The sequence below is a fragment of the Trachemys scripta genome, chromosome 25 (assembly GCF_013100865.1).
Source record: "Trachemys scripta elegans isolate TJP31775 chromosome 25, CAS_Tse_1.0, whole genome shotgun sequence".
Classification (NCBI taxonomy): domain Eukaryota; kingdom Metazoa; phylum Chordata; order Testudines; family Emydidae; genus Trachemys; species Trachemys scripta.
Window position 1 is genome coordinate 5,058,243 of NC_048322.1, and position 15,254 is coordinate 5,073,496.

General features: G+C 52.8%; 2 protein-coding genes across 4 annotated transcripts in view; one reads left to right on the forward strand and one right to left on the reverse strand.

Moving 5' to 3' along the window:
- Positions 1-15,254, reverse strand: part of LOC117869997 (zinc finger protein 883-like) — a 929,932-nt gene that overhangs the window by 815,283 nt on the left and 99,395 nt on the right. The window lies entirely within an intron of this gene.
- Positions 1-15,254, forward strand: part of LOC117870029 (zinc finger protein 501-like) — a 561,112-nt gene that overhangs the window by 506,522 nt on the left and 39,336 nt on the right. The window lies entirely within an intron of this gene.

A 15,254-nucleotide genomic window follows, 5' to 3' on the forward strand; every position in this document is an offset into this window, starting at 1 on the left:
CTATCTTAGCTCCAGCTGTGTCCAGGTGGGGAGGGAGAGCTCAGATCATCACAAGGGAAAATAAGCTCCCCTACCCAGGCTTTCAGGATTTTGGGGAGGGGGTGCAGCATGTCTGAGTGAGGAGAGATCAGTAAGGTGGGGCTGATCTGAGTAGGGGGTCAGGGGTCTTGCTCTGCAGTCACTGTCATGGCCATGCCCAATCCTTACCCCAGTCTGGTTTGCCCAGGGGTTGGGCCTCGCCAGGCCAAGACGGGGGTTGGATCTCTGGTTGGAAGGGCTGTAAAAGTTAGTGAACAGCTTGTAGATTTCAGCCAGCAGGGTGTTAACGGGACGTTGCTGAAAGAGGACAGGATGAAGGTGGTGCGGGCAACTGTAACTGCATCTCCTGCTTTTCAGAAGTTTGAGTTTTGCAGCTGTAGAGGTTCTGCAAGGGGCTGATATTGCACCAGACAACCTTAACTTTGCATTAAGGAAGTGTTTTGCCTTTTAATTAATACTGCTCCCTCAGTACTAACTGGGCTGTGAGGCTGACCCCAGAGCTAAATGCTTAGAAAGAAAACAAATGAGTCATAGACAGTGGATATTTTCAAACAACTCATGTCCCTCCTGTCTGCAAGGGCAATGGTGAGAGGAAACCAAGCCAAGTTATTCATTCCCTCAGGACAGAAGTTTAACCACTTCCATTCTCTGTATCTTCACTATAAGGGAAAGGAACAAGAAAAGCAAATTGAGTTCAGAGAGAGCGAAAGTGTCAGATTTCTTCTCTCCAAGGCCCTGAGAGCAAACCCTGTTCTCCACATGACCCTTTTCTTTATATTTAACTCCTCCCCATTGGGCTGGATTACTGCTAGTAACAAACCCTCGCTCTACTCCCTTCAGCATCTCAGTGTAGTTACGATTAGGTGAGTAATGTCCATCCTTTCCCCTTCAACCTGCCTCAGATAGAGATAGGGAAGTTCTCCCTCACCAGGTGCCCATGCCATGTGTCTGTGTGTCCACACATCATGTGTCCTTTCTCTGGTAATCTTCTCAGATCACGGTACAGAGAAGAGAGCTTAGTGCCTGTAACCGTGCCTCAGTGGGCCACAGCTGAGAAGCCAAATTCAGGACAAACTGCTGAGAAATTGGGCAGATACACCCCAAGAGTGGTGCCTAATCCCCCATAGGATATACTAGACCAGCAACAAAAGTAAACTTCCGCTTCACCACACCGTCTAACAAGAAGTCATAAAAGTAGTTCCCTTAGGCATTACAGTCCTTGTGTTACCACCAAAAACACTAGACTTAGAAATGAGTAGTTCTTTAAAACCAATCTCTTCAAATAAGAGGTTCTTCTGATCCCACAGGACCAGGCACCCACCCAGGTCAATATATAACTTAGCTATTTCCCAAAAATCACATTGATGCCAATCCTTTAGTATCTAAATTCTAAAGGTTTCAGAGTAGCAGCCGTGTTAGTCTATATCCGCAAAAAGAACAGGAGTACTTGTGGCACCTTAGAGACTAACAAATTTATTTGAGCATAAGCTTTCGTGGCCTATGGCCTACTTCTTCGGATTGTCAAAGTTAGATTCAGGACTTACAATTTGTTAGACCACTCTGTTTATTAGCACAGCGCTCTGCTAATACATTCAGATAATGTGAGCACCATCCAAGACCCACACTACCTTATTTTATACAGATATAAAGGGCATGAACTTAACAAGAGGACAAAGAAAGCAGAACTGACAAGTTTCCCTGAGGCTAGACATACATATTCAATTTCCTTACTAAGTTTTACAGATCTCCGGCTAATGTTCCACCATAAGCTTAAGTGGATTCATTGTTTATGCCTTAAGGTTCCTTTTCCTGACACCTGTATTTCAACATTCCTTATATTTCTTAAAGGTACATACAGCATTTCTTTAATCAATTCTATTTTTACAATATAATTCATTCTACTTTCACAATCCCTCCTTTTGGTCAAGCTACGCTATAACCAACAATTACTGGGTTCCACATATTAACCTTTCTTTATCTCTTTGATGATTTTGAATATCGCTGATGAACATAGATTCATAGATTCTAGGACTGGAAGGGACCTCGAGAGGTCATCGAGTCCAGTCCCCTGCCCGCATGGCAGGACCAAATACTGTCTAGACCATCCCTGATAGACATTTATCTAACCTACTCTTAAATATCTCCAGAGATGGAGATTCCACAACCTCCCTAGGCAATTTGTTCCAGTGTTTAACCACCCTGACAGTTAGGAACTTTTTCCTAATGTCCAACCTAGACATATTAGCACTCTGTTTTGGGGCAGTCACCTGGGTGGCATACCTTACACAATTCTGGATAGAACAGGAGACTAACTGAAAACATACAAAAATCATTAGGATTCCAAACAGAATAGTCAGGGCTCCCTGAAACAACCAGTTCCCTATGCCAGAGAAATTGAACAGGTTACTTAGCCACTTCCATAAAGAACTCGGCTCTTCATAGGGAAGATATGTGATATGTTCTAAGTGGCTAGCATGATCTATTACCTCATTGGTGTCGTCAGATATAGTTCTGTGTATTTGTTAATTGGTGGGAGTGGCCGTGTGTCTGCCAGCACTCATGACTCTGGGTAACAGTACATGCATATCCTTGAAGTGTTTTCAGCGTCAGGGCAAGAACGTAAGAACGGCCAGACTGAGTCAGACCAAAGGTCCATCCAACCCAGTATCCTGTCTGCCAACAGTGGCCAATGCCAGGTGCCCCAGAGGGAGTGAACCTAACAGATAATGAGCAAGTGATCTCTCCCCTGCCATCCATTTCCACCCTTTGACAAACAGAGGCTAGGGACACCATTCCTTACACATCCTGGCTAATAGCCATTGATGGACTTAACCTCCATGATTTTATCTAGTTCTTTTTTAAACCCTAGTTTAAACCCTAGTCCTAGCCTTCACAACCTCCTCAGGCAAGGAGTTCCACAGGTTGACTGTGCGCTGTGTGAAGAAGAACTTCCTTTTATTTGTTTTTAACCTTCTGCCCATTCATTTCATTTGGTGGCCCCTAGTTCTTATATTATGGGAACAAGTAAATAACTTTTCCATATTCACTTTCTCCACACCACTCATGCTTTTATAGACCTCTATCATATCCCCCCTTAGTCTCCTCTTTTCCAAGCTGAAAAATCCTAGCCTCTTTAATCTCTCCTCATATGGGATCCGTTCCAAATCCCTAATCATTTTAGTTGCCCTTCTCTGAACCTTTTATAGACTCATAGACTCTAAGGTCAGAAGGGACCATTATGATCATCTAGTCTGACCTCCCGCATGATGCGGGCCACAAAACCTGACCCACCCACTCCTGGAAGAATTCTCTCCCTTGACCTAGCTGTTGAACTCCCCAAATCATTATTTAAAGACTTCTAGTCATTCAGAATCCTCCAGCAAGCGACCTCTCCCCCATGCTGTGGAGGAAGGCGAAAAACCTCCAGGGCCTCTGCCAATCTACCCTGGAGGAAAATTCCTTCCTGACCCCAAATATGGCGATCAACTGAACCCTGAGCATGTGGGCAAGATTCTCTAGCCAGACCTTCTGGAAAAGTTCTCTGTAGTAACTTTTAATATCCCATCATTGACCATTGTTATCGACCTATTGACTAAAATCACTGTATCCCATCAAACCATCCCCTCCATAAACTTATCAAGCTTGATCTTAAAGCCAGAGAGGTCTTTTGCCCCCACTGTTTCCCTCGGAAGGCTGTTCCAAAACTTCACCCCTCTGATGGTTAGAAACCTTCGTCTAATTTCAAGCCTAAACTTCCCGATGGCAGTTTATATCCATTCGTTCTAGTGTCCACATTAGTACTGAGCTGAAATAATTCCTCTCCCTCCCTGATATTTATCCCTCTGATATATTTAAAGAGAGCAATCATATCCCCCCTCAGCCTTCTTTTGGTTAAGGTAAACAAACCGAGCTCCTCGAGTCTCCTTTCATACGACAGATTTTCCATTCCTCGGATCATCCTAGTGGCCCTTCTCTGATACCACATCTTTTCTAATGCCAGTCAGTAGTGTAGCTAGCGGGATGCAGGGGAAGCAGCTGCTTCCCCTCAGCAAATTTGCCCAAAGCGGCGCATTTCCAACTGCGGCCAGAGGAGTGAGGAGGGGTGCAGGCTGGCCACCCGCAGTGCAGCCGGCAGCCTGTGGGGGCAGCAGGTGTGCAGCTGGAGGAGCGGGGGGGGGCGCAGCATGTGGCCCACAGTGCGGTCGGCTTAGGGTGACCAGATCACAGAGGCGAAATATTGGGACGCGGGGGCGGGGGGGAAGGGAAGGGGGCTGAGCCAAAAAATAAAAAAGCAGGTAGGGAGAAAAAAAAAAAAAAAGCACGAACAAGCGGGAAGCGCCTAGGCTGGTGCCGGCCACACGCAGATGTAAACAGCGGCCCCCGGGTCCCGGGATGCAACAACCCCCGCCCGGAGCCCGATGCCGCGGAGATGGGCACGGACAGGGGGAGCACCCCCGCCAAGTCCCTGCGCGGAGACTTCCCTGGCAGGCTTCAGCTCCCTGCGGGCCCGGGAGTGCGAAGCTGTAGCGACCTTCACGCCACTGGGCTACACTCCGCTGGAGAAGCGGGACCTTGCCGCGGCCCCCAGGCCGGGACTCGCCCAAGCATCGTGGGATGGGATCGCCTCACCTAGGGTCGCACACCCAGCCAGGCACGCACTGCTCTCTCCGCCCTGCCCCCCGGCACCGCGGCGGAGCCGCCGCCCGACCGGCCCTTCCAGCCGCTCCTCCGCCTCTCCCTCGCCGCATGTCAGGCAGAGGCATGTGCCTGGCACCCAGCGCCAACTACACCCCTCCGGGGCCGGGGCGCACGTGGCGGAGGTGAAGCCCCGAGGAACCAGAGTCCCCACGCGGACAGCTGCTGCCCCCCCACCCATGGGCGCGTAGGGAGCCGGTTCCCCAGGCTGGACCCGGGGCTGCCCCCCTGCAGGTACCCCCCACCCTCCTGCCTGCAATTGGGCCAGGGCCAGGCCGGACTCACCCCGCTGTCCCCCGGGCCTCCTCCCTCCAGCGCTTGCCTGGGAGGGAGGAGGAATGCGGTGTGCTTCGGAAAGAGGGGGGGATTTGGGGAGGGATCCAATGGGGCAGTTGAGGGGGTGGGGCCAGGGCGAGGATTTCGGGAGCTATCCAATGGGGGAAGGAGGGGGCGGAGTTGGGGCGAGGGAGGGGGCACGAGCCAGAGCGGAGGGCACAAATTGCTTGTTTGTCCAGTGTCCCGACCAAACATTGGTCGGGACGCGGGACAAACGAGCAAATATCGGGACAGTCCCGACAAAATCGGGACGTCTGGTCACCCTAGGTCGGCTGCTGTGGTGGGAGGGGGGGGGAAGGCGCAGCATGTGGACGGCTGCCATGGCCGGAGGAGCAGGAGGAGCGCAGGCTGGCAGCCGGCAGCCACGGAGGGACGGCGGGCACAGCCTGAGGAGCGGGGGGGCGCAGCATGGTGTCTGGCAGCTGGAGCCAGAGGAGCGAGGGGGGGCCACAGGGGTGGCACGGCAGGGCCGGAGGAGCCATGGGGGGAGGGGTGGTGCAGCTGGAGGAGCCAGTCAAGGGTGGGGGCGCGGAGCAGCCAGAGGAGGAGCCAGCCAAGGGGGGCGTAGTCAGAGGAGGAGCCAAGGGGGGCGCCTTTTTTAGGTGTGCTCCCCCTCCTCTTAGAAGCTGGCTACGCCACTGATGCCAGTATATCTTTTTTGAGATGAGACCACATCTGTACGCAGTATTCAAGATGTGGGCATCCCATGGATTCATATAAAGGCAATAAGATATTCTCTGTCTTATTCTTTATCCCTTTTTTAATGATTCCTAACATCCTGTTTGCTTTTTTGCCTGACGCTGCACGGACATCTTCAGAGAACTATCCACGATGATTCCAAGACTCCAAGAGTGGTGGCAACAATGAGGTGACAGTGGGGCACAACGGAAAGAGTTTTGGGACAAGGGCTGTGGGGGGGGTGGCGTTTGCGTTTGCGGTACTGCTCCTTCTGCATGGCTACCAGCTCCTGGATAGAGTCTGCTTGGTGCTCCAGGATGCTTATGAGCCTATCAGTGCTTTGCTGCCGGTGCGCTGCGTTTTCCTGGCGGATCCTGCTTTCTCTCTCCCTCCAGTCCTGTGCTTTCTTATTCTCTTTAATAGATTGCCGCATCACTTCTTGCAGCATGTCTTCTTTGCTTTTTCGCGGTCTCTTCCCAAGTCTTTGCAGTCTCTGAGCAGGCGATAAGAGGGACGGCTGAGGTCTCAAGGTTGATGCAGCTGTATAGGCAAAATGCAACATTTAACAGAAGCAGCATTGTTTATACTAGACAGAGTAATGATTCCCCCCGCACTTAAGGAGTAGAAAACACACAGGGTCTACACAATAGCATAATTTTCCCATCCGAAACAGAGCACACATATCTCGTGGGAGCCTCAAAATGGTGAGTAAAGGGGAATGATTGTTTCAGGCCTGCACTGTCCTCTGGGTTTCTGTGCCTTGGGGAGAGCCAACAGCTTCAGGGGGCACCTACACTGAACACTGTCTCAACATTTTCCACAGGAGTTCGTCCTGGACGATATCTCGCTGCTGAGGGTGACCTGGGAAGCAAGGGATGGTCTTCTACTGCAATGCAGCTTCTGCCCTGGCCCATATGCAGCTTGCCTGTGTGCAGCAATGATCCCCCCACCCCTCGCAGCACAGTGGCGTGGACACGTTAGCCTGGCTGGGACAAGGACCACGGTGGCTCTCCCAATAAACCTACGCAAGCGCATTGCACACGTTCTGGATGAGACATTCGAGGAGATTACCGAGGCTGATTACCGCGATGTGATAAACCACATCAATGCACTATTCCACATCTAGGCATGCATGCCTAACCCTCTTCTCCCAAAGAGCCTGCACCAAAAAAATTCCTTCCCGAGAAAAAAAATCGCTTACCAGGAACGTGCTCTTCTGTTTGTCCTCCACCAAGTACCAGCCACTGTGACTGGCTACCTTCCTCCTGGCTCAAGAAAAGCTCCTGGCTGCATGGCTCCAGGGTGTCTCTATCTGGCCCACCACCATCACTCCCGTTTTCCTCCTCCTCCTCCTCCTCTTCCTCCTACCCCCCTACACCGGCTCTGAAGTGTCCATGGTGGTGCTCGGAGTGGAGGTGGGGTTAACCCCAAGTATCGCATCCAGCTCTTTGTAGAATCGGCAGGTGGCGGGGCGGGGGCACCTGAGCGGCCGTTTGCATTACGGGTTTTGCGGTAGGCACTCCGCAGCTTCTTCACTTTAATCCTGCACTGCAGGGCGTCCCGGTCATGGCCCCTTTCCATCATGCCCTTTGATACCTTCCCGAAGGTATCGTAATTCCTATGGCTGGAGCGCAGCTGGGACTGTACAGCTTCCTCCCCCCAAACACTGATGAGGTCCAGCAACTCGCCATGCTGGGGCTCGCTTGGCGCGGGGAGGCGTGGTCACCTGGAAAGATTCGCTGATAACATTCCACACCACACCAGGCTGAGCAAATAGGAAGGGGATTTTTAAAATTCCCGGGGAATGTAAAGGGTCGGTCACGTGGTTGGTTACCTGAGGCCAGGGCAGTAGAGTTTGAACTGATGACCAGAGTGGCTAGAACAGGCATTGTGGGATACTGCCGAATAATTCTGAAGGCCATTCACAGCACATTGGGCGGCCACACTGGCGCCGCAGCGCTGCAGCTGCAGCGCAATACTCGCTATTCCTCTCAGAGAGGTGGAGTACATGCAGCGCTGCAACCACGGAGATACAGCACTGCAAATGCCTTGCCAGTGTGGACGGGGAGTGAGTTACTGCGCTGGGGGAGCTTTCACAGCGCTGTAACTCGCAAGTGTAGCCAAGGCCTAACAGGCGATACTTTCCCCACTCACATGCACTGAGTGTAGAAAAGAAACGTTAATAAAAAGGAGGAAAATAACTGTGTATTAACTTGGGAAACACCACAATCAGGATTCATAACACAACACTATGAGCAAAACATCCACCCCACAGTGCGCTGGGCAGTGGCCTTTTGCCTCGGGCTCTTAAATCCAGACACCAAAAGCTCGTTGGATGTGCCCCTCCCTCCACTGCACCTCACTCACAGCTGCTGTCTTGGGTCAATGAAAACCCAGAGTTCCAGCTGCAGAGTTCACCTCTCACCTCCTGGGGGGAAAGCCCCTTTCTCCCTCCACTATCCAGCCACATTGCTAGTCACTTGCTGTTCCACCCTGGCACTGCGCTGCTGGCCACCCTCTCTCCTCTGGGATGTCTTGCGGTCCCACCAGGAGTGGTGCAGGCTCCCTAAAAGTAGCGGCCCCCAGAGGCCGAACAGTAGACCCATTCCTTCCACTCGAGGCCACGCCCCTGCATCACCCCTTCTCCCCAAGGCCCCACTTCTACGCTGCCTCTTCCCCCTGAGACCCCGCCTCCCGCTCACTGCTCTCCGCCTCTCTCTCCCCTCACTCGCCCTTACGGTCATTACAAAGTGGTAAGGCAGAGCCCTCCCATTTTTAAAAGTCAGGGGTTTTGTTCCCTCCTGTTCAAACACCCCTGGGTCCCTGCACTTCACAAAGCTCTCACTGATTTCAGCTGTTAGTGAGGGAGCCTTACTGCTAGCGCAGACTGGGCAGTTTCTTGCATGAGAGACACTGTCCCAAAGCAGGACTAATACTTAGACCTGGTTATCAATGATTTCAGATCTGGTGATCTTAAGCAAGACTCTAAACTGAGTCTTAATAAGCTCTGTTATTACACAGAGAAGAACAAAAGGGTCAAATGGTGCCTGGAAACCTTAAGAAGAATCCACCCCACCAAGTACCAACACTTGTTGTGACCCGCTCTCAACTCCACTGAGAATTCTTTGGGGTCACTCCTTGCCTTTATCAACCTAGGGGCCATTATCAACAGGTGCTTCAGTGGCACAATGGGTTAACATGCACTATTTCTAGTGCAGTGCTGAGAAAAGTTTTGCTAAAGGTGTGAGTTCAAGCCTCACCTAGAACACTGGTTTTCATTAACCAAGTGGCATCACCCACTTGTTTGGCCCTGTGGAATGTAGAATTCCAGCCCAGGGGACACTGAGGAGGGGAGGAGTCAAAAATTCCCCCTTCACTTATTATCTCCTCTACAGAGTGCAGGTGAGAATCTTTCTCCCCCAACAGCCCCTGTGCCATATGCCTCAAGCAGAGCCTAGAGTCCTTCCCATCCTTTGATCCCTGAGCCTGGGGAGGGAGAGGAGCAAGGTAGCCATTGTTAGAGAGCTTTCCCTTCCCCCACCCACTTCCCTGGTTCTTGTCACGCAGACAGCAAGCAGCAAAAGACCAGAAGTCCAAAGCTCAGACAATGTGATGTTTACTGGGGTTAGTTTCCAAGCAAGCAGATTCCAGAGCCCTTCACACCAGTCGGGCTTATCTCTATACACTAATAGAGTCTGTTCCCCAGTATTCCCTTCCCAGCTCTGACACCACAAGGCATTTATCCCAGGTCCCTACAGAGAATTCTTTCCTGAGTGTCTGGCTGCTGAGTCTTACCCACATGCTCAGGGTTTAGCTGATTGCCACATTTGGGGTCAGGAAGGAATTTTCCTCCAGGGCAGATTGGCAGAGGCCCTGGGGGTTTTTCACCTTCCCCTGCAGTGTGGGACACGGGTCACTTGCTGGAGGATTCTCTGCACCTTGAAGTCTTTAAACAACGAGCTGAGGACTTCAATAGCTCAGACATAGGTTAGGGGTTTGTTACAGGAGTGGGTGGGTGAGATTCTGTGGCCTGCGTTGTGCAGGAGATCAGACTAGACAATCATAATGGTCCCTTCGACCTTAAAGTCTATGAATCTTTGAGTCCCCATTCCCAGCTCTGATGCCACAGAGCGTTTACCCCACGTCCCCCTTCCCAGCTCTAACGCCGCAGAGCCTTGTCTGTGTCCCTGTTCCCCGTTCCCTATTCCCATTCCCCCCTTAGCAAGCATGATTCCAATTTCCCCTTCCACTTCCTGTTTGACCCCAGTTTATATAGTAATATTCTCAGCTATACCTTAACCAATCATTTTACTGAAATTTAACGAACCAATCCTAACATATTGTAACATAATTCTCTAACCAATTATATCCCACCCCCTAATTAACTTACACCTAGCAAAATTAATTCTACAGCAGACAGAAACAATTAGAGAACCAGACAGACTGACAATAGAAAAGTGGGGGCCACAAAGATAAAACCTAAAGAAATGAGGGTTTCACAACCACAACCATTAAGCAGGGATTTCTTGCCAGACCGGATGCTCTCTTAAGTTTTGTTTCTTTATCAGGTGGTGATGGGCGCTATCGGGACAGGATCGTCTTCCTAACAGCCCAATAGCCCCTTAGTTCAGTGTGACTGGTTTGGGAGGTGAGGATGAGACCATTTGCTTCCCAGCTTATGGCTGCCTCCAGGGCCGGCTCCAGGCACCAGCTAAAGAAGCAGGTTCTTTCCTGTCACTAGCTAAGTGATACATGTACACCGATGTTCTTAAACTCTAGGCCTGTACAGGCAGCCTGAATATCTCTATTCTAACAGCCCTCAGTCCCTGTGGAAAAATTATCTATGCTGGGTCGTCCCAAGACATTTTGGTGCCCTACACAGCCCCTCCCCCCACGGGGAGGGGCGGCTGGTCCCAGGCCTCCATGGGGATGGGGGGAAATTGCCCCCCAGCATGAGCCAGCACAGTAGGGGGCTGGGGCCAGCTCATGCCACTTCCCGCCATCCGGTAATTGCAGGGCTGGCCCGACCCCACGTTCATGGTGTGGCGGGAAGTGGAGTGATCTGGCCACAGCCTGCTGCACTCTGCTCCCCTGGCTCCCAGCCTTGGAACTTGGGGGGTGGGAGGGAAACGCCCCCCAGCACTCACCAGGGTGTGGCTGGGAGCCGGTGGAGCAGAGCAGGCTGGGGCCGTGTCATTCCACTTCCCACTGCCCTGTGAGTACAAGGCACACCTGATCCCTGCTACAGTCCACCGGGATGTAGCTCAGGGGAAGTGGTGGCGAGGGGGCGGAGCAGGGGTGGGAAGAGGCGGGGTTGGGGCAGAGCAGGGGCAGGAGCTTTGGGGAAGAGGCTGGAGCAGTGGCAGGGGCAGCTTTCCTGGCTGGCTCAGCCTGCCAGGGGATCAGGCTGGCCTCTGGAGCAGCACGCAGCTGTGTAGGGCCCCAGAAAATTTGGGGCAATTTGGTGCCTCAAATTTCCTGATGCCCTATGCAGCTGTGTAGCTTGCGTATGGGTAAGGGCGGCCCTGTATCTATGTAGCTCACTGAGTGGTTGGTGGGCTGAGCTTCCCCCAGTCTGGAGCTTTTCAGGGATGAGATTTTGATGAATTGCAACAAGAAGAAAATCTCTCCTGTTCCTGTTTGTCACCTTTTTGCCCTTCTTGTGCCCCCCTCATCCTCTGTTCTTCCTGATAGGGGCGATGCAGAGCCAAGCCCCAGTCTTCCTGAGTCATAGAGTCTGTATCCACCTCAGAAATATTACCACTGGAGAGTATGGCTCCCACCTCTTCCGTAGAGGGACTGCAACAGCGGCTCCCCAGTTAGGTCTGGGGTCATCAGAAATCCAGGCTATAGGGTGTAGTGATATAGGGCATATAAGTGCCCTGCCTGAGGGGAGGTCAATGCATGTGCTGGGCCATAAGCACCACAGGTTTTAACCCTGTCTGCTTCCTTCCCCATAGCTCTTATTTAGACTATATTGAAGCACACCTGTGGCTGGGGATACGGATTTGTGGGCACAGCATTGTGCAGTGGGCTTCCAGGACAGCCTGTGATTCAGCCAGGGGTTTGCAACTGGGCCTTGAGCTGGAGGCGATTTTCTCTCTGCACAGCAGATGGGGGATGCGCTGGGACCAGCTCCTGGCTCTTTTTTTGTGAGCTGGTTCCCCGTGAGGAGAACCAAGGAGTGCGGTGGACAATATTGGTGGTTACAAGTGTTATGCAGAAGTGCCAGAGCCAGATGGTCCTGTGGTGTAATGGTCAGCCCTCAGGACTCTGAATCCGAGTTCAGAGCTTGGTTGGATCTTCTGGAGCTGTGTCAGATTGCTGCAAAGCCCTGGAGACCCTGCTGCTCAGCATCCCAATTGCACAAGAGTCTCTCTCTTCCCTCCTGCTTGGCTACTCATGCCTGCTCAAGGGAGATCTTTGTTCCAGGTGGCCCCATGCTATTAAACTTAAGAGTTCAGCTAGAGATGCCTTCCATCCTTTGGGTTGCCTTATAGCTGCATTCCTGGCTGAGCAGCTGATGATCACAGACTCTTCAGCACCCTGGCCCCTAACCCAGGGCAGGTGGAGGGTTTGGAGCTCCACATAGTGGCTTGGACTCCCTAGGTGGCTTTCACCATGGCCTGGCTTCAGCTTCTGTCCTGGCTTGGGGCAGGGCCTCCAGGGGAAGAGGAGACGTGGGGCCTTGGAGAAGGGCAGGGCCTCGTGGCTCCCCCACTTCTACCAAGGTTCTGGTGCTTTTACTCAGGAGCAGAGGCTGCATCATTGTTTAAATCTAAACCAACACCAGATGAGGAGGGAGACATTCCCAGGGATCTGAGTCCTAACCTGCCTCCTGTCCTGCTGCCAATGCAGCTCAGTCCAAGCCTGCAGCCCCCAGCTGTTGCTGCTGCAGGGTGTGAAGCCCTTTCACTCGTGTTGCCGAGTGTCCCTAGCTCTGTGGCCTTTATCTCTCCTCGTGCTGAGGGACCTTCCACTCCATTCCTAGCCCACGTCCTAATGATCCAGGGGGTCTCCTCCCAGAAGGGGATCATTTAAGGGCTGGATCCCTCTTTCCCTTTTTTCTCTGTCTAGCACAGTTCGAGGTGCCCATGGGTGGGGTGTTTGATCCCAATGACCCGATGTGGAGCTGCCATTCAACTTCCCTGATTTGGTCTCATCTTTCACTGAATCCAGCATTTTTTCAGTCCATCATCTCCATCCTCCCAAGCACATTTCAATTGCCTCCACATCCCTTAACCAGGCCGTGTCCCTATAGTGTGTGCTGTCTTCATAGGTCCTCTCTCAATCTTTCTCACCCTCTCATGTCTTTTCGGTCTCATTAGCTCTCCTGTGTCTCTGCTTTCCAAGCACAAACTGCCTCTACATTTCTGGCAGTTCAGAGGATGGGAGTGCCATGCCTATGTGTGGCCAGCAGACAGCCACAAAGACCCCCAGCCAGCCTGCTCCCTGCCATGCCAAATGCCCACTGAAGGCCACCCACAGACCAACATGCTGGGTGGTTGTTGGTGCTCTGTGGCCACCATCAGAAAACGGTAGGAAAGCAGGGCCAGCCCCTCTGGTGGGGCCTCTGGCCGTTCCCACTCAAGGTGCTCACTTTGGCAGTGGGTCAGGAGATTTTTCCCAAGAGGCTTTTCCCCAGCTGGCTAGAAGCAGAGAAACATCCAGGCTCCCAAGGCGCTATGTAGCAAGCCCCCTAAAGCACAGGGACAGGCGCACATTTGGAAGAGGGAAACTGCTCTACACACTAGCCCGGTCAGCCGCCCATTTTCTTTGGCAAGTCAGAAATGGCAAAGGCTAGACTGGATGCACGTGGGGCTCATGCGCCAGCCTTTGTGACACCCAAACCCCAACTTCTTCCCAGGGCTCTAGCTGAAGCCAGAACATTGGCCGGAGTGGCCAAGAAGCAGTTCCAGCCCTGAAGGGAGCAGGACTTTCAGCACAAAGGTAAAAATGCACCAGCACAACCATGAAGGGACTCAAACTCTCAATCTCCTGATCTAAAGTCAGATGCCTTATCCATTAGGCCACATGGTCACACAAGAAAAGTTTCTCCAAGTACTTCTTTAGAGAAGACAGACACTGTGTTTCTCAGACTAAGGTCATCTATTGAGGGGGGCCGAGACTCTCTGGGCACAAGAAGGAGAGTTCCCAGTGACATCTGAGACTTAATTCTATGGATCCAGGTGCAAGACTTTGGCAAGGGGGCTTAGGCATGGGGGATTGGGGTGCAGCGGACGGACCGGCTGTCTAGGTGTGGAGATTGAGTCGCACTGGGGCACAGGAGGGAGGAGGAGGAATCCTGCTGATGTTCAGTGGCTGTGCAGAAAAAGGGGTGGCGATTCCCCCATCCTAAATGAACTAGTTGCCTTGACACTTCTCCCCTCTGTGGAGTGTGGCGGGGGCTGAAGCTCGCCCCTGTGGGGCAGGTGGGCACAGGTGCAGAGCGCTGGGTCCGATGCACCTGGAGGGCAGCTCAGGTGGGGCGGGGCAGGGTGTGTGGTTTCCGTTCTGCGTTGTCTGGTGCTGGGCCGTTGCACAATCCCCAGCCACACCCCACAGCGCGCCCCGAGAGGGGCGGGGGAGCAAGCAGATGATCCAGTATGAGGGGGGAGACGATATGTGGTTAGGGGGAGGGAAGGCTTTGGGCTGCAGTGGGGGAGTGCAGAGCAGAGGTGACACCCCAAAAACCTGCAGCAAAGGAATGGACAGGTGGGTGGTTGGATAGAAGAGGCAGCGAGTCTAAAAGGGGAGTGGGGTCTAGTGGTCACAGCGGGGTAGGGGCAGGGCACCGGGACCCCTGGGTTCTGTCCCTGGCTCTAGGAGCTGAGGGGGGTCTAGAGGTGAAAGCAGGGGACTGGGAGCAAGGACTCCTGGGTTCCAGAGTGGCGGCTGTTTTTTCCTGTGTCTCCCTCCCTAGAGATCCCACCCAGCCCCCTAGCGGAATCTGAGCGGGGGAGGGGGTTGCCCTTCCACTTCAGACTCGTGATTTGAACCCCATCCCCCATGGGCTGTGACATCACAGAATCTCCCCCTCAAGTCAGAAAGTAGGAGCCCCTCCCCGCATGTGGAGGAAACTAGTGGGTTTCTTGGGGGTCTCTGGCAGAGGTGACAGCACCCACCAGACACCCCCTCATGGCTGCAAGGAGACCCCCCTGCACTCTCCTGGACAGACCCCTGCTATGAGGGGCCGGGGGCACCCAGCCAGGATCAGGAGATGAGATGGGGTCACAGTGGCAGGAAGGGGGCAGAACTGGAGGTTGGTGCCAGGTCAGGGGCTGGCTACATGGGAAAAAACCACACTGCTCTGTTACATATTTCCCAAGGTTTCGGCTGAATACAGGGTTTGGAATGACTTCAAGAAAATATTTTGTTTCCAAACAGACTCCAGATACCAAATGATGGTGCTAATATGCTCCCCCTGTGCCCCTCCCCCATTACCCCAGGATCTGAGCATCTTCCTAATCTGCAGGGTAGTTCTCCTCCCAGGCTCATGCGAGGGC